The sequence below is a fragment of the Siniperca chuatsi genome, linkage group LG16, assembly GCF_020085105.1.
Source record: "Siniperca chuatsi isolate FFG_IHB_CAS linkage group LG16, ASM2008510v1, whole genome shotgun sequence".
NCBI lineage: Eukaryota > Metazoa > Chordata > Actinopteri > Centrarchiformes > Sinipercidae > Siniperca > Siniperca chuatsi.
In genome coordinates this window covers 4,575,743-4,601,504 of record NC_058057.1, presented here as the reverse complement: position 1 = coordinate 4,601,504, position 25,762 = coordinate 4,575,743, and the positions used below count along the sequence as shown (strand labels likewise).

Below are 25,762 nucleotides of genomic sequence, written 5' to 3'. Positions count from 1 at the left end.
TTGACTGTTTAATCCTCGTGATCAACAAAAAGACAGCTAAAGTGCAGAATGACGAAACAGACGGTTAGCACTGTTAGTACATCTTAGCCAGATGCTTGAGGACAAGTTTCTAAAACTTGTCTGAAAAACTTGGTGTCATTGTGTTGTCTTGCAGCTGTATCTATCACAACAACAACACTCAAGAAGCTATTAATAGATGTAACTTGTTGACTAATCACTCTTGAAAAGCCTGCTCACTTCGAGGAACAAAATCAAGACAGACAACAAAGAACACAACCCATCGCTGTAATGCAATGAAATCAATTTCACTGAAGCTACAAGTTGCATGACTTGACTTTTATATCTCATGAATAATCTTTTCCATCTATTCAAAGTCACAGAAGTAGAAAAAAATCAAGCCTTGAAAGCATCAGCCGCTACTTTACATTGGCATTACCTCAAAAATGCATCAGCACAGATCCAGTCATTATTATATTCCAGTCTTTGCTCTGACAACTTTCTAATGTCTCTCACTGTATGTTACCACCAGCATCTGAGCCTATCAGTGTCTGTGGGTGGTGAGTATGACTGAGCAAGTGAGGTATGTGTGAGTGTGTGTATGTGTTTGTGTGATGGCATGCCAGAGTATTTTTGGGTCCTGCCTGCTTAAATGCAGCTTGCATGAATCATGACTTCCCACATAGTAGGTCAGTGAGCGGGGTGAGTCATATTGCTGTCTTATATGGTAAGATGCTGCACATGTGATAGAAACACTAGGGTTATCTATAGACCTGGCTTGCTGTTCCAAATGCCTGAAGCAGAGCTGCTGTGTCTCAGCTCTGTCTTGATCTTCAGATGATATTAGAACTCATTTGTCTTTGTTTAATTTCATCTTTGATATGTCTGAGAACAAATATCTTTGATATAAAATTTAAATACCACAGCAGCCATACATTACTGCACAACATGCACAACAGTTACAACAAAGGACTAATATACACTAAGTCTTTGACAGAATCTAGAAAGAATAGCAGAAGCTTATTGCATTTCCTACATCATGCTTGATATTCACACTGATAATGACAAGGTACACCTGCACACACAATAATCTGTTTGTCTTAACCTCTTCCTGTGCGAATGGCTGAATCAACAAGAAACAAGTTTGGTGTTTGCCGACACCTAAATCTGCAAGTACAGAAAACCACCTCACGATGGAAGTGAAACACTCCAAAACCATCACTGCCAAGAGGGAAAGTGGCCTTTGAGGGATTGGATTAGGATATTTGGAGTTTTTTCCAGCAGCAGCCAGAGAAGGAGCAGATCTTGTGTGTGCTAATTAGGCCAGTGATTGGCAGGCCAAGGGGCTGTGCCCAAGACTGAAATACGCGCCGCATTATTAATGAGGCCCAGTGGAAGCGGATGGAGTGAAGAGTAGGGGGCAGGGTTGAGGTGGAAGCCTTTATTCAAAACAACAAATTCAGTACGTGCATGAAGTTGACAAAAATTCAACCATTAATTCTGACAAAAACTCATGCTCAGAGCACTCATGGAAAAAAGGAGGGTGGAAAGTCTCCCCACAGGAAAGAGTTGACACAGAGGCATCGCCCACGTCAAAACCATCAAAAGCCACGTCTGTATGCATGTATGTGTGTATGTGGGTGTGTGTGTGTGTGTGCAAAGTCAAGAGCGTGTGTGCATGCGTGTGATCATGTGTGTATGTGTGCGTGGGCTGGAGGATACAAGTCTGTTGATATGGCAAAGAAAAACAGTTTTTCACACGTTGCTCTTGCTTGTGCGACATCTCAAGTTTTAAGAATACATACAGTGCTCTTGTTGTTGTGGCAACATGCATAAATGTGCAAAACCAGAGCAATGCTATAAAAGTGTAATGAGATAACTTCTGTTATGAATTGGTGCTAAATAAATTAATATATAAATTGAACTGAATTGAATTAAATATCCAGCTGGGATCAAAGGGCCGCAAAGCCAGGCTGTGAGGAAGATGAAAGACATCTACTGATGTGACTGATTGTAATACATGAGCACAAAGAGACATACAAAATTTAAAAAAAATTCCGGGCTCGAGCTGGACGCCACGCTGCCGCTTTTCACATCAAATTCTTTATTTGTTTGTGTGCTGTTGTCACGTCTTGTTCTGCAGTTCTAGCTGCCGTGAAAGACCACACAGAAGACCAGAAGGCCATGTGAATGGTTCCTTCCAAACTGTCTTCCAACCATTCACAAACAAGCTTGTTCAACCATGCACTTTGCAGTTCTTGTTTTCGTCAACAAATACAATACAGACAACATGACCGGACTAAGAAAACTGTCACACACTGCACAAAAGTGCAGTAAAAAACTTCCAGCAGAAGTTTTTTTTACTGTATTACTACTTTCAGTAAACAATATCCAGTTAAGATGCACATAATGGCATTAGAATTTAAACATGTAAACAATGACTAAGAGTGCTATTTTCCAGGTCCTTTAAAATAGACTTGAATTCATCAAGAATAATAACAACTGAGAATCAAGTCCTGAGTATTGTTCTAGCTGGAAAGGGCAGCACATTCACTATAAAAAGTGAATTTCTTGCCTAACTCCTCAGTCATGGCCACTCAGTAGGAGCATACAAAGTGTAGTGTAAGTGTAGTGCAAGATAACTACAGTACATTGTACATCACTGATAAAGCATAGAGCTATTTATCTATTCAATCTATCTATTCAACCTTTTTTATTCAAGTTATTCATCTAATCTTATCTTATTGTGATTACAAATTGACATTTGACAGGTAATTTCTTTTGTTCTTAAGCTCTGACTGGGCTTTGAGCCAAATTTTGCACTCAATCAGAAATGGACCTGTGGACACGTAAAGACCTGTACCTGTCAGTCTATCGTACTGCTACAGTAACAGTACAGTGTATTGTATTGACAGATACTGAGACAGAGACTGATCAGAAAAACTGATCTGTTTTTACACAAGAATACCTAAAGATGATATTTTAAAATTCATTTTCAGATGACTTAATGCCTCCCAAGTATGAAAACTCCAAATAAATCTGTACTTATGTTTTTTTTAATCTTATGACTAACTGTGACTGTGATTGTGAGTGTTAACAGAGTAATCCTTCACAGTCTGAAGAGTGGAACTATCTTGCTGACTTTCACCTCACAGTCTTGCCTACTGTAAGGTAATCAGACAGGTAACATAAAAACCTATATTCAGGCAGTGCATGTCTAGAATCTGCTGGACAGCCGTCGCTGTCAGTTTAATTCCGGCTGTGGCGATGCCAGTGTGAGGGGCATGAGGGAGGAGGAGAGGCTGCAACACATTCACATGTTCAACCACTTGAAGCTGAGCTAGAAGCTCACTCATATTACACAGCCAGAGAATGGCCATACCGGGTTAAATTAACCACTGGCAGCAGCAGCCACACAGTGTGAGGGAGCTAATTTGGGAAGTGATGTGAGGGTGAAAATATATGTACACACACACACACACACACACACACACACACACATATGGGGAAGGGGACTGGACTGTGTGACCAATTGGTGTACTACAGAGATAAGTGTACCTACACATACATATTGCAGCATAATGTATTGAAATAACAAGAGATTTGACTTGCAGCTTCTCTGCTGTGTGAATAATATGTTGCTAAAACATAAAAGAATCATGTGACAATACCACAAAGTAGACACAATTATCATGTGATCATCATGTGAAGTGGTTAGTTTAGTCTAGTGGCCAGTGGTGGCTGGCCAATAGACGGTGCTAGGGTCCTGGCATTTTCAGGGGATTGGTGGATTTTGTTGCCTCCCTAGACAGTCTGCTGGAGGAGCACCTAAGACAGCTAACTTACCGTTTGTAAAGGCATCAAAGACGGTACAAAACGAACTGTTGGACTGCATGCTGTCAGTGCTAAAGGATTACATTCTGGAGGAAGTAAAGAGCACTGATTTTGTTGCCATTCAAGCAGACGAGACGTCCAACCCACTGCTGGTGCTTGTACCAACAGTAACATCCAACAGTGGTTTTTTGAGTTCATTACCATCCGCCGATCACTACAGCGCTTCAAATGGACAATGAATAACCAGGTATCAAGCTGATCAAACTTTGACTGGTAGTGAACATTTGTTCACGTTCAACCCCAATGTGTGTTTTTGTGCGATGTGCAGTTGACATTTTAAAACAAATCTCAAATTATTCCATGTATTAGAGGTCAATTGATATAAAAGATTGTTTATGTTATTATTTTGGGTATTTCCTTCTGTTATCTGTTTTGTATTGGTCAGGTCAGGGACCCCACAATTTATTTTTGAGTATAATTCAATTTAAAGCAGAAGATTGCTGGAGTTTGCTATCTCTACATCTTGACTCCCATGCTTATGTCCATTCAAGTGTCTGAATAGCAACTTAACACCACTAATTGCACTTTATGTTTGCTTATCCTGATATTTACCTCCCTATTGGTTTCCTCAACAAAACAAGGTCCATAGGGGCATCTCAAGAAATAAACATTGTCTATGACATGTTTTGTATTATACTGAATTCGCCTGTGTGGGTGACCAAAATAAGATGTCCTGATTTGTTTGTCAAGACGTTACTTGCTTTATTTTATTTGGAATAAAATTATTGTTAAATATTTAACTGCAATTTCTTTTTGATACCTTCACTTTTTTGCATTAAATCATACTGGGAAGTTTGGTGAAATTGACTAGATGTGGCACAGCCCTACCTAGAAAATGTTCTACCAGCCGCCAGTGCTAGTGACACAGGTTGGGGTTAGGGTTAGGGAAATCAAGAAAGGTCAAATATGAACTCATAGTACAACTCTAACCATGCTTCCGTTTCTCCCAGGAATAGGAATAGCATAGGAATGTCACATGTTTTTGAAAAAACACTGCCAGTGAATGTAATCCAGGTTTCCTCCAAAACACGTTTGGCAAAGAAATTTAGTACTAGATGAACATATTTACATGATAAAAATAAGGGCTGAGTATTGAGCCTCAATACTTGTTGTATAACGACTGAAATATGTCAGCAGAATTGACTTTTGAAACTGTCAAGTATCGAAGTTTGGCAATCACTGCTTGGTCAGATTGTTACTATTGCTTCCTTAATCTTTGATCAAATATTTCCTCATCTTTACACAAAGTCTGAACATGTGCTGAGAGATTTTTTGTTAAATGAAAAAAGGAAATTGTGAAACACATGTTTACATTCTTCAAAGTAAGATAGTGAAAAGAGAATCTATTGTATTGGTACCAAAACTCAGGTATTAAATTGGCACCTGTATCAGAAAATTGACAGAATACCCAGCCCTAATAATGACGGAATCACAATATAGGCAAATATAGGCAATATTTTGCAAGTTGGGCGTGAAAGTTCATTCTTGACCTTTGAAACACTAGTTTGACAAAAACTGAGCAGGAACTGAGCCATCTCCATGACAACTAAGCAAACTCCATCTGCTGAGGAAGACTGCGTGATGTGGTTAAAAGCTCTGCAAAAAGATAGTTAGTAAACCATGAGATTTTTTTTTTGTCAAAATACTGCGCAAGACCACTCTAATATCCCTCATGACATATGTGCAACTTACTGAAAAATATAACCCAAAAAAGCCAAAAAGCCATGTGTAGCATATGGACTCCTAGCCAAAAGGTGGCACCAGGCTCATCTGCCAGAGAGCAGAAGAGTTCAAGAGTTAAATGGCTTCACCATCACAAGAGAACATACTGTGATATTGGTGCCAGTGTATTGACTAGTAATGTATTGTCATTAGGGCTGTCAAGTGATTAAACAATTAATCTAATTAATTACATGCTTTGTGATCAATTAATCTAAATTAATCGCATATATCAATATTTGCTGTGAGAAGCAGCAGGACGCAATCTGTAAAGCCTCCGTTAACCCCCGTCCTCTGCCACCGAAATTGGCCTGCAGTCCATTGCAATCCATTTAGTGATTAAGTTGGTTAATCTGTCACAGGTAGACTTACTCAGTCTGCGTCTGAACACCTGTTCAAGTGTGGCTTGACCAGACTGGTTGCTCACGGTAGCATCAGGGGCTGTGCTAGGTCTGACCTCCGAGCTTGCTGCGTTGAGGTGATATTTCAGGCTTGAAGTACTATGATGGTATGAAAATTCCTTACAGAATAGTGCTCCTATCAACAGTTACATTTGGCATTTTTGAAATGTAAATTTTCCATTCACTGGGCCAAGCAACGTTTTGTCATCTGCTTCCATCATGTTTACAAACCTACTGTGGACAGTTGTATATTCAGTGATGTATGGGGTCAAGGGGCATCATAGAGTGCGATTAATCTCAGTTACTTTTTTGCAGCGTTATTTTTTCTATAATTAATTAATCGAAATTAATTTGTTATTTTGACAACCCTAATTGTGATATATTGCAGTATCAATTACCCTAGTACACACAACTTCTGTAGCTGTCTCTCTGTAATCTCTCTAATCTCAGTGGTTTCTGTAACCACTGTGCTCATTTCACAGCATTTGGTGAAGCACGGCCATTTGAATCACATGCAAGAGTTTGCAGGTTTCATACAAAGCAATGATTAGTGAGAGATTTCAATGATTTTATTGCAAAGGTTCCTACACAGGTACTGTTGGCCTGACATGACTGAGAAAATAACATCACAAAATCAGTCAGAAATCCAGCATTGTGTCATTTAAACATGTGCTTGTCAAGTAAACGCTGTAAACCCTCCAAACAGGCATAATTCATAATATACATATATCACATTATCTACTGTAAAGCATCAGTGCAGAGCATGTATTATAGGTCAGTCAGAGCTGTCAATGTACATAAACACAAGCTCTGACTGCCTCAAATCAAGTGCGAGGACACAGAATGAAAGGTTATGGTTTCAAGTGTGCGCAGATGTGACACAGAGTGCGGTTTAGTGGCTTTTGGGCAGCAGTCTTGATGACTCAACCTGAGAAAAGAAAGCAGTGCTTATTGATTGGACCCCTTCGCATGTTGAAGCATCACAAGTCACAGTGGAAATATTTGCAGGGAAGAGGAACTGTATCACCAGTGAACACTCTCAAATGTTTGAGGCGTTGTTTGGTTTTGATCACTTGGTTTCAACTGTGAAAAAAAACATAGATTGGGTCATAAATACATCTCTTGATGTAGTCAGAATAGAAAGAGCCCATAAAATTCCTTCAAAACTCTGAGTCTGTGTCAGTCTGCAGTGATGTCCGTGATGCTGTCCATCTGGTAATATTTGAGTAGTTTTAATTCCACTACCTGTCAACATTTTTTCTGTCATATACTGGCGGAGAAAAACAAAGCAGAGCCCTCATTCATAAAGCCCTCCCTGAGTAATTATTGTTTGGATCTAACCTATGATTTATTTACACATGAGTGGGCCAGCTTTGTCATGCAGCCATTAGAGCAATCTGTTAAACACAGGGTTACAATCTGACTATTAATGATTGCTGTGCACTTTCACATTATGATAGTACACAGTCTGGGTGAAGAAAACCTGACTGCTGCATCCTTACACATGCAAAAAAACACATAAAAATCAGTTAATCTTTACGATATAGTACACAAAATTTTGAGTATTCACCAAGAACAAGTAAGAGTATTTATTAGTTACTGAGAACAGACTTTTTCACCCCTAATGGACTGTACTATACTGTACTGACTATACATGTGGACACTACTTGCACTGTATTTATATATGTTTGCATATACATATTTTTTTTTCTTTTTTATTGCATTCCTTATCTATTCATTATTTATTATTCATTTGCTATTCCATACATATCTCTGCTGTTGGGAAATTTCCACTCGGGGATAAATAAAGAGCTACCCTACCCTACCTAAAATGCTATGTTAATGAAACAGTATGTGATGCTTAGTTACTACATATCTGTGAATCTACTTATTACCACTCTTTTTTAAACAAATGGTCACGATTTTTGGGAAACTGGCTTATTTGCTTTCTTTCTGAGAATGAGATGAGAAGATTGATATGAATCATAATTGTGCGTCAAACACATAGCTGGATGTGGTTAGCCTATCTTAGCATAAAGACTGGAAGCTGGGGAAAACAGCTAGCCTGGCTCTGTCCAAATTTCAAAATATGCCTACTAAAGCCTCTAATGTGCACTACCTAACACGATGTGTCTTGTTTTTCTTAACAAAAAATTTAAAATGGCTGACAAAAAATGGCTGCCAACACCTCTAAGGTTGACAAACCATGGCAAACTCATGCATTGCCTCTCCCTCAGTCGTGTAACGTCATTAAACACATAGGGTTTCCCTTGGTTAAACTCTTACTTCTGACAATGTAATTTCAGTTCTTGTTCCTTATTCCTTTATTGATATTTGCACTCTTTCCTACTTTGTACTGTAACTGCTGCACAACAATTTCCCTTTGGATAAATGAAGTCCTATGTTATCATATCTTATTTTAAACACTCAAAATTGTGTGCTCTGTATTGTAAATTATTACTGGAAATAAACAACACCTTGCATAAAGCCTTCTGTCTCTGCTATACTTCCTAACAGCCTATGTGCGTGGCTCTAAATGTGTAGGCCACTGCTCAAATAACTCAGTTACAGTTCGAGAGATCAATATTTATCTCTGGGGCTATTGATTTCTTCTTGATTAAAACACTGAATTGTAACAAGTTCAAGAAGAAAGAGCACTGAGGGCAAAAGCAGGTGGTGTTTTTGGAGAAGTCACTCCCGCTAAAACCAGAGCTCACACTAACACTCTACACCCTGATCAGTAGTGACACTGATGGTATATACTGTTTTGAGTGACGTGTGATTGATTTTTCCATCATGGCTGGAAATGACAAATTCAATAATCAAGTTGAAAGCCCGATATCTATAGGCAACACACAGCAAGTCAGAGCTGGTCTATTTGTTTTCACATATTGATCCTCCTCTGATGTGATCTATTTTTTCTCACACTTAAAAAGGAAGCCTCGAATCAAGAGATTTTTTAGGGCAATGACTTAAACAGAAACACTAAACATAGTCTTTGTTAAGTCTTTGTTTGCAGCTTGCGTAAAGGCCTGTGTTCTGCCATTTGTTAGTGTCACTATGGCTGAGAGCAGCAAGGCTGATCAATGAATATGATGCCAAACTGAATGTTCATATCTCCATCTATCCACCTCCTTATAAAGATAAATGCACAAACCTATATTATAAGGAGAGTAATATGACAGAAACCATTTAGTATTCACCTGCTATAAGTCCTTTCCTGCATGCAAATTTCCCTTTCAGAGCAAACATGACTGAGGGGAAATTTTTATGCTCTGTTTTATTCACCAGTCAATCAAAGGGGAATTAATGTTACTCATATGCAAATGGTTTGTGTTTAGTGTAAGTGGTTCAGATTTGGAACCAATTTCCCATCAGTCGCTGTTAAAGTCAGGGTCAGAGAGGTGTTTTATTTTTCCTTTAAAGCTTCACTAATAAATATTTTTCATATTAACATTGATCAAATCACTCTGTGTAATGTAAAAAGGTTTGCTCGTAGTGACAAACCTACAGATATAAGCAGTCAAGTGAGAAAAGCAGAGTTGGAGATTTAGAGAATTTAAGACAGCTACACTATCTCCAAATTGGCAAAACAACTAGAGAAGCGTCAACAAACCTGTGGCAAATCACTGGTAGTTACAACTAAATAAAATTCTAATTTAACAACAATAAATTTGGGCAATTTAAAAGCAGCTATACACTATTTGTATCTGCTTTCAATTGTTAACAAGAAATGCTCTCATGTTCCATAATAAGGCTGATATGTATATATATCACTTTTCATAACCACAACTACATGATGCAGAGAGTTTCTTTCATAATGGAAATTTAAAAGGCAAAATTTTGTATTTGAGGCGGTTTGTTAGCTATTTGTTTGGTTTTACAGCTAGCTAATTCAACTCATATCAAACTTGTTTCCAGCAGCAGCAGGCAGCTGTTTTCAGTGAAAAAGCTCTGATAAACCCACTGTACATTACCTCCCCAGCACCACTCAGCATGCAGATAAAGTTAGCCACTAGCTGGTGAACATAGTGGAGCATTTAACAGCTAAAGAGACAGATATTTTTTCTCAGGAGTTGGTGGAGACCAAACTAGAGCTAAAAGGAGAGTGTATATTGAACAGTTGGTTGGACAAAACAAAAACAAACCTGGGACTTTTCTGACAGTTTTTTCTAAACTATTTATGTAAAATATTTTGGAAATGCAAAATGGCCCTGGACTTTTTGACTCAGATTGGTCTACATTGGTGGTTAGTCTCTAATTTGTTAATGCTAAGTACTAACTTGCCAATAATCATAACCATTCATGCACAACAATGAGTTCAACATTTGAAAGTTTACTGTAGCACGTCAACCTTTTTTTTTATGTCCCACCCTATCCAGGCTGTGATTGGTTGGTTTGCGAAAAGTGACATTGACGAGTGCATCGACTTTATGGAAAGTTGAACATGTTTCAACAAAAGGCACCCGATAGCTAAATAGCCAGCTAGCCAAACCCAAACCTTATATTATCCATATTGTCTTCTGTCTTACCGCTTCAGCTGCAGAACCTTGACTAACAGTTGAACTGGTATTGATGGTCTCACCGGGCTGCTCGCTCTGCTGCCAGTGCCTTCGAACTCACTAGGCTGAGATGATTGACTGGTAACGGCGCCAAATTAATAAGTTATTTTAAAACATTTGGCTGCATCAGCCTCAAGGGACTTCAGCCTCAGCTTTTCAGCACCACCTTTATGTTTTTTTCTCTTTTTATTTGTCCATCTTGCTCCACTCTACTATTTATCCATGTGATGTCACCCCATAACAGAGATGGGAAAGGGGTGGGGCCCAGGTAAAGTTAGAATCAACTGGATCAAAAGTAATTGGCTGTGTGAGAGAGGCTGACAGATATAATACCCAAACACAGTGGGCCGGTAGCCACACTGGAGCGTAATCATCAAGACACATCTCTCTTGCTCTGTTTTTGTATAATTTTGGCACTCTGTTTTTGCAGATGCGCTGCGCCCAAAGGCTGGGGAGGGGTTTAAAGATGTGATTGGGCCAGCCCAGTGTCAAGTTTTATGGGCTGGTCAGACAAAAAAAAAAGAAAAGAAAGACAGTTCAGCCCAAAAAGCATGTCGGCCCACCAGGAAAGTGCCCGGACTGCCAGATGGCCAGTCCAGCCCTGTACAGAATGGTTGCAGGTAAAACCTACATGACTGTACTTTAATACTACTTTACATTTTTCAGTTAAACAGGTAGCACAGATATCCTGCAGTTCTGCTGCCCTGCACTGTGTCTCAAAGGTCATCCTCCTCTGCTCTCACTCAGCCTAAAGTCAAGTGCAGAGCAAACATTATACTGAATGACGGAGGAGGCCAGCCTTCCTCTCAGATCAGCCCTGTGGAAACCTCTGGGGGAAAAAAACGCAGATGCAAGCTGAAGCTATTTGCGGATGAGAAACAGCGTTGGCTGACATGTCACGTTAGACGATGGTCTGCGGGAAGACTTTTCTAGTGGCACACAGTTCTTGGAAGGCATGATTGATGCACATAGACTGTATAAAATGATGCACAGTTCTGCTTGAGTGTCCTAAGCGTTTTAGCTTGTCTGTGGCTGAGCAGCTGCCACACAGTGGACATGGCCTGCGAGAAGGCCACTCTTAAGCACCAAACAGGGCTAAATGGCCCTTCTTTATCCTGCTGCTGATTCCTGACCGAGCTCAACCTCTCTGTACACCACAAATTACTCCCTGAAACACTGGCAGACAGGGCCACGGAGAAATTGCCATTTGTTTGTTTGTGCTTCAGACAGTGCACTAAGTCCCCTATCGTAAGAGGCTATTTTTAGCTGTCTAATCCTTCAATGGATTCATAATGGCCCAGACTGAATGTCTGATGTTAAAGAGTATACTGGGTTTATGTCTGATCTGTCATTATATTTGCCTTTTAAATTTCCATTATGAAAAAAAAACCTCTGCAACTCTATGTAGATGTGGTTATGAAAAGTAATATATATACATATCAGCCTTATTATGGAACATGAGAGCATTTCTGGGACACCAACCATGATGATTATGTATGATGAATCAGAGCTACAAATAAAAAAGCAACAGGAGAGTGTCTGAATAATTACTTTCACAACTGCTGGATGTGTCTCACACAGACTCTGGACATTCTGCTCGGATAAGCATTAACTGTGCAGTTAATCTTCTGAGGTGGGTGGGGACAAACATGACCACACACAGACTGCATGATCTCCCCTCTCAGGCTTTTATCAGGAACAAACTCTTCTAACTGTCTAGAATCCTGCAGACATTAACATAAAGAGGCTGGGCTAGGCCTCACCCTCTTGCCCTCTTGCATAGGTTTAATGCATCACACTAGGACCTGGGCATTGTTTTCCCATCATCATCCATCATTACATCTTGCTTGGCTGGGTGCACTGCTGTGGGCACTTTAAAATTCCACAACAAAAACATATGATGGATGTTGTTTTCAACATATGGCAACATATGGTACACATGGCGAAAGGTACATTTTCTCAATTGTAAGTTTATCTATGACCTATCACCTACATAGTTCCACCTGTAGATAGGCAGTCACAAGGTGCCAGCAAAGAGTGCTAAATAATGCCTAAACTGGCCTTAATACTATAGAAGAAAGCAGGACTTTAGATGACATTACTGTTTTTTTTTCTGACAGGCCTCATTACAGAGCCATCAATATGCTGAAAAATACATGTTTTGGATGCTTCTGTGGTTTGTCTTCCCAAGTCTTTTTCTGTCTTTTTATGTAAGGACATATTCACAGGTGATTTCCAGGTATTGTACTGGGTATGAACTTAATCACAAAATTAAGTATCAGTAACATAATTTTCTGATTACCCTTAAAGGATTATTCTCATTTATTTCAACTTGTAGTTTTGTTATGATTTCAATCGCTGTATTACCCAAGGCAATTGCTGAGATCTGGGAATACTGCAACACTGCAAGCCAACAAGCCAACAGTTTATCCAGATTATCTAAGCCAATTTATTAGGAGGTCAAACTAAAAGTGAGTGCACCTGAAATGTCAGTAATAGTCCCCATTGCACAGGAAAACTGTGTGTACACAACTACAGTAAGTGAGTCAAAGTTGAACCAGAAATTTAGTTTTTAGTGATTTCATCAGAACTCAGCAATTAACTGAGTGAATAAAATGATTACTGATAGGAATGGTTGCCAAAACGATCAAAATAATAGCCAAGTTGTAATATACCAGAATTGTCCTTTAAAGGTCCAGTGTGTAGGATTTAGTGACATGTAGCGGTGAAATTGCAGATTGCAGCCGTTTGAATACCACTCGCCTCATCCTCCCTTTCCAAGCGTGTAGGATAAACTACGGTGGCTGCGAAACTTGCGAAAAACAGCACCGGCCCTATCTAAAGCCAGTGTTTGGTTTGTCTGTTCTGAGCTACTGTAGAAACATGGCGATCTCCGTGGAAAGGGACCAGCTCCCTATGTAGATAAAAACGGCTTATTCTAAGGTAATGAAAACACAACGATTCTTATTTTCAAGTGATTATACACTAATGAAAACATACTTATAAATATTATATTCCAATTCTGCCAATAGCTCCTCCTAAATGTTACACACTGGACCTTTAATGGATGCAAATTGGCCATGATGTCCTTTTCTACATTTAACTAATCATCCCAAGACAATGATGTGTTCTATTAAAAAATACAGGTGTGTTCACATCATCAGCTTCACCCAATGAAGGTCACCTTTGGTTGCAATCCGTCATTATATGAAGTAATAAAATAATATTTTTTTCCAATTTGTTCATTTTTCTCTCATTATTTTGAGTCTCTATTGTGCCTGTAAGATATATTGGCATGCTGCACATCCAGGCAAGCAAGGTGTAAATAACTTGTGAAGCAATAGTGCAAAATAGACCAGTACAGTCAGAGATTACAAAACAAGGTTAAGGTAAAAAATGGACTGAATTAGGGCTCATGTGATGCAGCCACTGAAGTCGAACATGTGTCTGTGAGCTCCTGGTGTGCCTCAACAGTCGCAACTATTGTACTGGTATTAACTCAACTCCAAATGAGAAACAATTTTTTTTTCCTAAAGGATTTTTGTTATTAATTTGAAGCGGCCCAATTTAAAGGGTGAGAGACTTAATATAATGATATTCAACACAACAATTGAGATCTCCCTCATGGCAAAGATGGCAAAGAAACCCAACACTCAAATCCCTCATGAAAGTGATTCGAGACTCTAATGACAAATTAATCTGTCACATAAACAAGAAGACAGCCGCTGTCACTATCAACTTTAGCCGAGCAGGTTGAAGAGAGAGAGACCCGAGTAGATGCTAACGAGGATAACTTGAGAGACGCCTGCACTTTAATTGAAAAGATGGAAAAGGACATCGCTTTTCTTAAAGACGAAAAAGTTGACCTTGAAAACAGGAGTCGGAGATCAACCATAAAGATAAACGTCCCAGAGAAGCCTGAGGGCAATGACATGGTCGGATACTTGGAACATCTCATCCCACAACTGCTAGGGAACAATAACTTTGCATCCCCGATCACCCTGAAGAGAGCTCACTGCTTGGGTAGACCCTCAGACCGGATTAGACCCATTATCGTGAAATTCTTAAACTACAGGGAAAAAGACAAGGCACTCTGGTGTCAGAGAGAAGGGGGCTGTGTACCTTGATAATAAGTGAATTTTCTTTTACCCAGACTACAGCATTGAGATTCAACGCAGGATGAATGGATTAAATGAAGTTAAGAAGAAACTCCGGGAGAAAAACATTGAATATGCTAACCGTTACCCGGCTAAACTGCGGCTCTGACATCAAGGAGGATTCAAGCTCTTCTCGACCGCATCCGAAGTTGAGACTTTCCTCATCGAGATGGAGAAGGAACAGTGGGAACTTTCTCTTACCCTTATGGAACGGACGCTTGCTGTGGGATTGACAAGGACTTGCTGTGATTTACTACAAGCCGGTAAAGTTAATCCAATGTAGTAAAATATAGGAAATGTCAAGCCACCTATGGCTAACATACATGGAACATTAATACCTAACTGTAAAGTTTGCAGGGGGTACATTTGTTATTGATAGACTGACAGATTGATAATAACTGCCTCCAAATGTAATACTTTGATTTCTCATTTAAGAGATTCTGAATGCTGTTTGGTCACAAAGGTATAACGTCACAAATACAAAGTGATCCGATTTCTAAATCGATATGCCTAAAGCCACCTGTTGTTCAGGTTTTTTAATAGTTTTTTTTCTTCTTTTCTGGGGTTATGTATGGTCTTCATTTTATATTATCAAACTATATCATTGTCCATAATAAATTAATAAGCATTTATTTATTTTATTTTTGTTTGTTTGTTTGTTTTTTAATATGGGATTCATGCTCTCTCTGTACATTTATGTGTAATATAAATATATCAGGTCGATTGAGTTGTATCTCACTAAACATCAGAAGAATTAACTCTCCAACTAAGAGAAAGAATATTTTTTATTCCTAATTTTCACCCAGGGTGAGAGGAGTGGCATTGCTTATTAACAAGAACCTGGGATTTAAGCTAAACTCCACGGAAAATGATAAGGGTGGCAGATTTGTCCTCATAGACAGTATAATAAACCTGAGATAACACTTGTATCCTTCTATGGCCTAGATGACCTGACATTCTTTAATAACTTAATTATGAAGCTTGCTATAATTGAAGGCCAGTGCATTGTTGGAGGTGATTGTAACCTGATTTTAAATCCATCAATGGAACGTTCTTTACCTTTATCACTCTCACTGTCCAAATCAGCGATAGCCCTAAATCAAGGAATGAAAGAATTGGGATTAATTGATGGATGACGATCACACCATCCAATCAAAAGGATTACTCATTTTACTCTAGTGTTCACAATACCTACTTCAGAACTGACATGTTTTTGACCTCACAGACAATTTTATCCAGAATTAAAGCTTTCTCCTATTTAGCTGCCACTCTCGCCATTCACAATCCCATAAAGATGGAGCTAGAGTTGGTCCACCTAAGTCTGCCTCTCATAGATGGAGATTCGTGGGTTACCTGCTGAAAGATCCAGAATTTATTACTTTTATGATCACTCATTGATACATATCTGGAAGCCAACTGTAATTCCTCTTCTCACTCTAATATTTGGGAATCCCTTTAAGTTTATATGAGAGGGCACATCATGTCATATGTTTATAAAAATAAAGAAAGGAGAGAAACTTTATCCCAACTAGAAAATGATGGAGAATTAGAACAGAATTCTTTCTGGATCCTTAAAATGGTGCCCCAGCGCTTTTAAATATTTGGGTATTACTGTTGGTGGTTCCTTTGGTAAAGTCTATCAAGAAAACTATGTGAAGCTGTTGAACCAAACTTCAGTGGTGGATGGGCTTACCATTGTCATTAATTGGTAGAATCAATGCAATTAAAATTAATATACTACACATTTTAATTTATTCACAATTCCACTTAACATGACTCATTATAAGAAGTATTTTATCCAGCTTGCAAGCATGGCAGCAAAAAATTGTATACTTAAAAACTGGAAATCAGAAAAAGCCAGAGCGCGGAAACACTGGATCAATGAACTAGTATCCTATAGTACTCATGAGAAAATACTATATTCTGTCAGGAAAAAACCCATGAACTTTGACTGTATTTGGGCCCCTTTTCTTGATGACCCTAAGAATTGATCCATTTGTGTATTTAGGTGTATTATTTCTGGACTTTATTATTCTTTATTATTTATCATATATTGTTGTATTTCTATCTTTAATAATAATAATAATAATAATAATAATAATAATAATAATAATAATAATAATAGATGTATCATACGGGGGTGGGGGGTGTTATGTTTTTGTTATTTTTGTTAATTGTTATGATGGAAAAAGGGAATGTACTTATACTTCTAGTGCATTTGCATATTTTATACTTTGTATATTTCCAATAAATATATCTATACAAAAAACTTGAATTATGATTTGACATTAGGTGAGGCTGAAATGTAGTTTTTCCAAAGAGTCTGTTTAATCTAATGCCCCTTTACACTGGACAAAAAACCCACTAACACCCACTAACATCTAGCTTTTGTCTTTAGTGGTAAAGAGTACAATCGACATTCATTCCCGGGTCAAATTACTCTGCAGTAGGCGAAGGTACTTATGGGCTCCAGCTTCGATCAGCAATGATGGAAACATGAGACCCGGATGGACACGCTAATTTTCGACCCTTTTCTGGCGCTACTCTTTCATTTGTTTCTATCTGCAGATGTCTGTAAACATATGGTTTCAACAATCATTTTCTACCTTATGCCATGTAAATAAACAGAATTGAAAGTATTTAGAGAAGTAAAGACTCTTTCTGTCTCTGCAAGAAAGCAGTTGCATTGTTACTGCAGTCAAACAGTATCTCCGGCTCAGACAAGCTGCTGGCGGTTTAGTTCAATCAGATTACGGCTCATTTGTAAACAGCCTCTCAAAGCCAACTGAGGACTCTGCTATTTCACCTATCACCAGGTTGGTCCCGCCTACATTAGTACTGGTTGTATTTGAGACCTTTTTGATGAGAAAAAAAATATGATATATCTACCACGATTAATCGACTAGTCGACTACTTTTTGGGAGTAGTTGATGACTACTAAAATGCAGCAGTCGTGAATGCCCTAATACAATCAATGGGCCACACTAAGTAAACACTGTAACATTGCTTTCTACTGTTTACTAACTCAGGTTTCCAGCGCATTCGTGATGTTGAACGTGACACATCACAAAACAAACAAGGCAAACTCGTCTAGTGTCAATGGGCAAGGAGTCAATGGCCTATTTTTAGCAGGTTTACCTGAGTTTAATAAACCTGCATATACGTGCTAATTTTGGTGTAGAAAGGGTACAACAGGTAAGAAGCACTCTCATTTAAAGGGAAAACTGGGTGTGTACAACTCTGACAATAATGGCCAGGTCACTGCCAATGAACGAGCAGACATGTGGTGTACAGAAGGAAATAGAATCTTTAGGTGATGCAGAGCCTGAGCTCTTCACCGGGGAGAGATAATGAGATAAGAAAAATGCACTCAGGGATGATGAGATAGCAGGTGATTTATTTTCTAGGAGTTGATGAATGAGTACTGTTCCCCATGTCAGAAGAAGGTATTCAACCCTAACCCACTGACTTCCGTCATGAAGTCCTACTCATGTCCCACTTCCATGTGCACTACCCAGCTCGTTGCTCAATATGTTCTAATGTAAAGCCATAGACTCACAGCCTACATGAGTTCAATAACTCTCTGGACACACACGCCTGCTTCAGCCACTGTATAGACTGTGAATGTCATCTAGTTTAACCACCTAACAAATAGTGTCATTTTTCTACATCTCATCTTGACAGAAGCACTGATCAGGATCACTGATCCATAAGGATCTGGCCTCAAATTACATAAGTGTTGAAGTTTCACCCTACCAGAATGCTGACTATAAAACCTTTTCTATGTTTAACACCTAAAATATGGGTAGTGCTGCTTACTAAGGCAAACAGGAAAATTCATCAATCATGTGTGACCACAGTTGACTTGGACCGTCTTGTATTGGTTTTGGGATTTTTGGTTTGTCTGTTGAGACTGTTTTCCTCAGCATGGTGAACAAAATATTTCCATTTGGCTCCTGGCAGCATGCGACAAACTGGTTAAGGTGGAACTGAATTCAATTCAGGGCAAGGTGGACTGTTTTACACTGAATGTTGCCATATTTTCTGCTGTTTGTTGAATTTCGAATTGAGTAGAGTCGAGAAGACTGGCCACTGTCAGTATCCACAGCAGATGTGAGAAGAATCCTGCTGAGAGTGAATATGAGTTAAGATACTCGACCTGATAACATCCCTGGGCATGTAGTAGAACATGTGCCAGTCAGCTAGTTGATGTCCTTACTGACATTTTTGTCTCACAGGAGATTGTTCCCACCATCACAACTGGATATTGGACTTCCTCACAAACAGACCCCAGACAGACCCGGATTGGCGGTCACACCTACTCCACTCTACACCCATGACTGCAATCCCTGACATGGAGAGAACTCTGTTGTGAAGTTTGCAGACAACACTACCATCATCAGCCGGATTACAAACAACGATGAGACTTCATATCGGGAGGAAATCAACAACACAGAGTAGTGCAAAGAGAACAACCTATTGCTCAACATCAGCAAAACCAAGGAGCTGATTTTTGATTTTAGAAAAAAGGAGGCAAAGACACATACTTCTGTCATCATCATCAGTGGAGCTGAGGTGGAGCAGGTGAACAGTTTTACGTTCCTGGGAATCAACATCACAGAGTACCTGTCATGGACATCACACATCTCCACCTTGTTAAAGAAAACTCAGAAATGACTGTATTTCTTAAGGAAACTTAAGAAGGCAAATTCCTGTGCCAAGTTCTTGTTAACTTTTACAGAGGAGCAATAGAAAACATTACAGTCTGAATGGAAACATTACAAACTGGCATGGGACAGAGGGCTCCGCAGCTGGCAATAAAACTGCCCAGAACATCACTGGTACCCATTTACCGAGCATCAGTGATATCGGAGAGGTGAGGTGCCTGCGCAGAGCCCAAAGGATACTAAAAGACAATACCCACCCCAGCCACAGCCTGTTCACCCTGCTGCCGTCTGGCAGGCGATACAGATGTATCCACTGTCGTACCACCAGACTACAGAGCAGCTTCTTTCCTCAGGCTGTGAGACTCTTCAACTCCACCTCCACCATAAATAAATTACATGGAACTTTCTGTTATGCTGGTTTTGTACATTACCATACCATTACCTTTGTATAATATATGTATATAAGTAACTGTATATATAGTTTTTATTTTTATTTTTATTCTATTCTAATTTTACATATTTGTATATATGTTCTGTGTGTGTAGCGTGAAGAGAGCTACAACTTTCATTTAATTGTGTAGCCCTGTGTTGTAGAATGAGAAAATAAATGTAGATGTACATTGTACCCTGTACCTTGTCTTAGTCAAACGCAGTTCACTGAAAGCATGGATGTTTGGATTGGTCACATTTGGCAGTCGCCCCCCTCTGAGGGATGAAGGTAGTCACACACATGTGAATGTGTTCTTCAGTCTCAAAACTTTAGCCTTACTCTGGAAATGATATAAGCTTTGGAATAAAAAATTACATTAATGCAGAGGTGCAGAGGTGGACTGTAGACATGAGACTTGGACTCAAGACTATGAAAATTACAACTTGCAACTTGACATGCACTCGTCTGCTGTTAGACTTTGAGACTTGACTCAAGACTGATGAGAAAGACTTGCTTTTTGACTTGTAAGTCAAGAGACTTGAGACTTGACGTAGACTTGCCATTTTAAGACTTGAGACTTGACTTTGACGTGGTCCCGAAGACTTAAAACAGCTCTATGTACAACTTTTGTCTGATATTGTAAAATTGGAGTTTTGTTCTTTGCAGCTAGGAAAGATAACTATGCAGAGAGCAAATTTAAATGCTAATAACGTCATGGAGCAGAGGCTTGATTTTGGTTTTCCTTTTCTCTTTGTTATGTATAACTGGGCAAAACTGTGTTAAAATGTTAAAGATTTTAGATGTCTAGGTTACCTTTGTTTCAACTGCATTTTGATGACTATATTTCAACAGGCTGCAAATTAATCAGTGTGCTCCAGTCCCTTTTTTCCCCTTGTATATTTCATCATCTAGCATGGTCTGCAGGATATCCTAGATATGTTTTGTGGCAAAAGCTGTAAGTAAGCAGTTAAAAGTGAAATCCTTTACATGCAAAGCCACTGCAATAATGGTGGCTTGGTTACATCTGCCTACAATACGGATTAGCCTATATGTATACATTTTATTGCAATACCACAAGTTCCAGACTTGACCTGTTAAACTGTAGCTGTCATGCAAATGTCTTAAAAATTGTGCTTTACTAGTACTTGTTCTGATTTATTATGTATTGATTATGAAGTAGTACTGAAAGTGTGACAATTCTACATTCCTTAAGTGTGTTATAGGATAGTATCTCAGGTATCTCAGTCCCTGCACACAAGCTCCAGCTTCTGAGTACAGGTTAATAGCATGGCTCAACAGTGCCTCACTCGCCTCATTTGGATAACTTTTCTCACCTCTAACCAGCTCTCAGAACTTGTAAAAGCCCCATCTCAGACTTCACCTGTCAGGGCAACAGCTCCGATTGAGTCATGGTTCATTCATCAGCCCTCAACTAAACTGACTGCTGCTGGGTTTTTTCTCTTTTTAATCCTCTTTGCTTGTGATCTAGGATTTGGCAATCACATTCACACTGGGTAATGTAAATATGGCCAGCAAGCTATCATTTTATAGTATATGTGACAAGCTGACTTATTCTGAACTCTTTCACATCCTGTGTGACTGTCCTAATCTTGTTTCTAAGTTGCTCAGGCTTCTCACAACAAACTCTTTATGGCGAGGTGACGGGGTTGGGGGAGGAGTTGGGATGGTGGAAAGGGCTACAGAGAAAACTCGTAAACAGCTCACAAAGCACCAGGGTCGCCGCAGGACATGCAGCCCCTCTCATTCTTCCACAGACACACACACACACAAACAAAAACTGCACTGATGGAGGTGGAGGTGGTGGGGGTATTTGGACTCTATTTCACTTCCCCATTCCCACAGATATACAGTAGAGCAGTGCAGGGCCACACACATTTATGCACCCATGTTAAATGCTATACTGTGTTGGGAGGACTACTCAGCGTGAGCAATGCCTGTTTGGCATTAAAGAGGCCTGTCAGACCTGCTTGCACTGTTTAATTTCTTTTAAATTTCAAATCAATAACTGCAAAATTTTCTGTCTTACCAAGTAGTTACTTCTGCTATGTTTTTCCAATATTATGACTTCCTGATTGCTTTCTGTACTGATTTATTCTCAGTTTTAGTGATATGTTGTATCAGTATCCTAGAAATTATGTCCATATTGGAAGGCAGGGTGAGGCAGAAAGTAAGGGTGTGGAGGTCGGGGGAGTGTAACACATCTGACATCTGACTCCTACTCATGCAGGAGACTGGAGTTTTTGTACTGTCACAGACTTTCAATTCAATTCAATTCAATTTTATTTATATAGCGCCAATTCATAATTGAAGTTATCTCATTGCACTTTTGTGGGATTTGTTGGGTCTCTGTAAATAATATTATAAAGAGTACGGTCTAGACCTGCTCTATAGGAAAAGTGCGATGAGATAACTTCTGTTATGAATTGGCGCTATATAAATAAAATTGAATTGAATTGAACTCTGCTTTTCCTGCTGTAAGTCAAAATGTCAGCTGTGAAAAGGTATGTTAGAGGAGAGCCTTCCTTTGGTCCTATTGGAAGCAGATTCAAATTAGCTCACCATACTGACAGATTCTTTCACTTTCAGAGACTGTAAGGACACATTAATAAACAAAACTTTCTTGGTAAAATAGATTTTTGGAATGCAGGTAGCAGTTAAAAGCTGCTGTATGATTGGTTAGGCTGAAAGAGATAAACCCCAAAAGGCTTCTATGCCTAATGGGTACTGGGTGTTGACAGGATTAACACTTTGATAAATGCATGAACTGTCATGAATCCATAAACATATCTATATTTCACAAATTTAACTTCCAAATTTTCAAATTAATAATTCACTAAGTAAACCAGGTGTACAGGGATTTTTTGGAATATCCACAATAATGGGATCACCTACTTATAGAAATTTATCTTGGGGCACCTCAAACTACTTTTGCATTTGTAATGTGATTACATAATTTTATGGATACAGTACAGACCGCTTGTATTAGCTCTCTGTCTCTCTCTCTCACTGCTGTACACACAGAGATACACACAGAAAAATGCTCTGAAGTCTGAAACTTTTTTCACCCTGTGCCTCTGAGTCATAATATGAAGGAGGAAGCCATGAATGAGTCAGAAAATGTTCCACAAGCCTAATAGTACATCTCAGTGCTGCATGAATGACTCTCAGGGACTGTTTGTCTCTTGATACAATAAATAACTCCAGTGATGAGACTGAACTTGTCTGGTGACGTGTCTTTCTCCAGTAAAAACTACTATGGATGAATACTGACCTTGCAATAAATACTGTAGTGAAAACATGAACTGAGGTTTCCTGAGGTGAATTGGTTTCCCTGCCTCTGTGACCACCTCTGATGACAACATAATTCATTTGTGCAAAAATTTCAAATACAAACCACATGCATTGTCTGTGGTAATGCAACACCATTCTCTGCTGAAAAATCAGAAAAATACATTAGGCCCTCTCTACAGCCGCTCTTTGAAATTCTACTCCATGCCACAAATTAATTGACTTTGCAGTTGAAAGAGACATGCATTGTTAAGTGCTACGTGCTGAATTGAGAGGCTAAGTGGAGCAGCGTCACATCAAAGCTCCACCAATTACGTTGGGTATCCCCGCTCCATTGAGAGGAGTGAAGCTCGTCATGAGGGGGAATGGAAGGCAGAGTGGAGGATCCTGGGTAGTTATCAAGTCAAGCTTTGACTCAAGTCTGTCAGAACACCTACTGGACTTATGAGTCATTAAATATGTTAATTGATGTTTTAAATATACAATATATGTTCATCTATGGCAACTGTGGTTAAGGTTGGGCAGCTAAAACACTTGAGCTAGAGCTAGAGCTAGAGTTAGGGAAATATTGTGGTTATGGTTTCAAAGAAGCGAACATTAACTGCTGGATTGTGACAGAACATGAACTCTAGTCTCATGAAAAGTCAGATTTGCACTACATGACCATCCTACACGTCTATTACATTCCCCCTCGCTACATAAAGGGCACACTACTTCCTGCACTGGCACCGAACATCAGAGCTGGATGTAAATCTTTACATCAGTTTCCTGGATCCCTAATTCAAAGTGACAGGTATTAGGTAGGTGTGCTGTCAAAACACTGGCCCACTAGCAGATGAAACTTAATGAATTACCACATCATAGCTATCCAAACAAACAAAGAGTGTCAGATGACAGGACTCAAGATATTGTCCTCTAACTCAATATAATGAAGTAAATTTGCTCATCAGTGCAAAACTAAAGTTCTTACTGAGACACAAGAGGCTTCATCAACAGATCAGCCAATTATGTGCTTTAATTACAGTAGGGATACCTAAACTGTTAGTTCTCTTTCTCCTGACATTAAGCAGTTTGAAGCAGCACCCAGAGGGCATCAGCTCAATGGTTCATCTAAAGAGATGACCAGCACAAGCCTGGCAGTGGCCTCACTCACTCATGCCTCCTGTCTCATTCCTTGTAGAGAGAAGGATGAGCATTCCTATCATTTCTACCTATTCATCAAACTGCTGGGCAGCTCCTGAAAGAGCCCGCTGTCTGAAGCACAGCCAACTCGGTCAGGCTAGTTACCCATCAATGAGTGCGCAGTGAGTGCAGGGAAAAATAATAAGATGGAAAGAAAAACAGGGGCTTTGCATCCGCCTCGTATGGAATCAGACATTTTATGACAGCTATTTGAAATGACAGATCTTTGCACAGCAGTCTTTCTTAAGTAATCCAAACTAACACCAAATGCATGGCTTAAATTCTATCTCTCTGCCCTTAAAGCCAGATGTTTGGGTTTTTTGAGGACTGCTGCAGGATGTCTCATCTGGTTTCTCTATTCACAGTATTTGGCTGAAATATTTCCATACAGATCCTTTATAAACCTGAAATAAAAAATAATTTTGTTGTTAAAGAGAATTTATTTGAATTTTTACTCTTACATACAACTTTTTATTATTAAATATAAATAATAATGAGAATACAGTATTTCCAACAAGAGTAAGAGTCTACATCCATGCTAGCAGCTCTGTGAGGCTGTACTCAGAGACAGCACTGCTTTGAGCTAAATGCTAACATCAGCATGCTAACATGCTTGCAATGGCAATGTTAATGTGCTGGTAATGTTAACCATCTTAGTTTAGAGTGTTAGCATGCTAACATTTGCTAATTAGCACTAAACACTAATGAAAGTAAAGCTGAGGCTGATGAGAATGTTATTAGTTTTGCAGGTATATAGTCATAAACCAACATTTTGGATGAACTGAATTTTTTACCTCATGATGGTGCTAGAGGAAAAATCAGAGGATCACCAACGTCATTACAATTTGTCTTGAAGGGAACATGAGCGTCAAAATTTTATTGCAACCCATCAAACAGCTGTTGAGATATTTCACTCAATGAAAAATGTCAACATCACGGTAGTACTAGACAAATAGTCACAGGATCAACAAAGTCATTAGAATTCAAATTTTGTGCCAATCCATGATGTAGATGTTGAGATATTTCACTGAATAAGTGAAAACCTTGACCTACTGGTGATCACCAAAGCTAAAACTTTGTGCACATACAACAACAACAAACCCAGGTTTACAGCTAAACTCAGGCAGCTTTGTTAGGCCAAGGAGGAGGTCTACAGAGGTGGGGACAGTATTCTGTACAAGAAGGCCTGAAACACGCTGACAAAGGAGATCAAAGTAGCATAGAGAAGCTACACTGAAAAGCTGAAAAATGGGTTTTCAGCCAACGACCCTGTGTCAGTGTGGAGAGGCCTGCAGGACATCACCAGCTCAAGATCTGTGAAGAGGATGTGTGTCAGCCCTTTCAGAGACAGAAGATCAGGAAGGCACCAGGCCCAGATGGCATGTCACCCTGCTGTCTGAAAGCTTGTGCCGACTAGCTGGCCCCCATCTTCACACAGCTCTTC

At 39.3% G+C, this 25,762-nt stretch overlaps 1 protein-coding gene across 3 annotated transcripts in view; it reads right to left on the bottom strand.

Moving 5' to 3' along the window:
* The window catches only part of bach2b (BTB and CNC homology 1, basic leucine zipper transcription factor 2b), a 135,199-nt gene that overhangs the window by 60,101 nt on the left and 49,336 nt on the right, over positions 1–25,762 (bottom strand). Inside the window, exon 1 of one of the 3 annotated variants that reach the window (XM_044168666.1) lies at positions 437–540. The exons of the other annotated variants lie outside the window; for them this stretch is intronic. The gene's annotated coding sequence lies outside the window, so the exon portion shown is untranslated. Of the gene's footprint in view, positions 1–436; positions 541–25,762 lie in introns of those variants that run through there. 3 annotated transcript variants of the gene reach the window in all.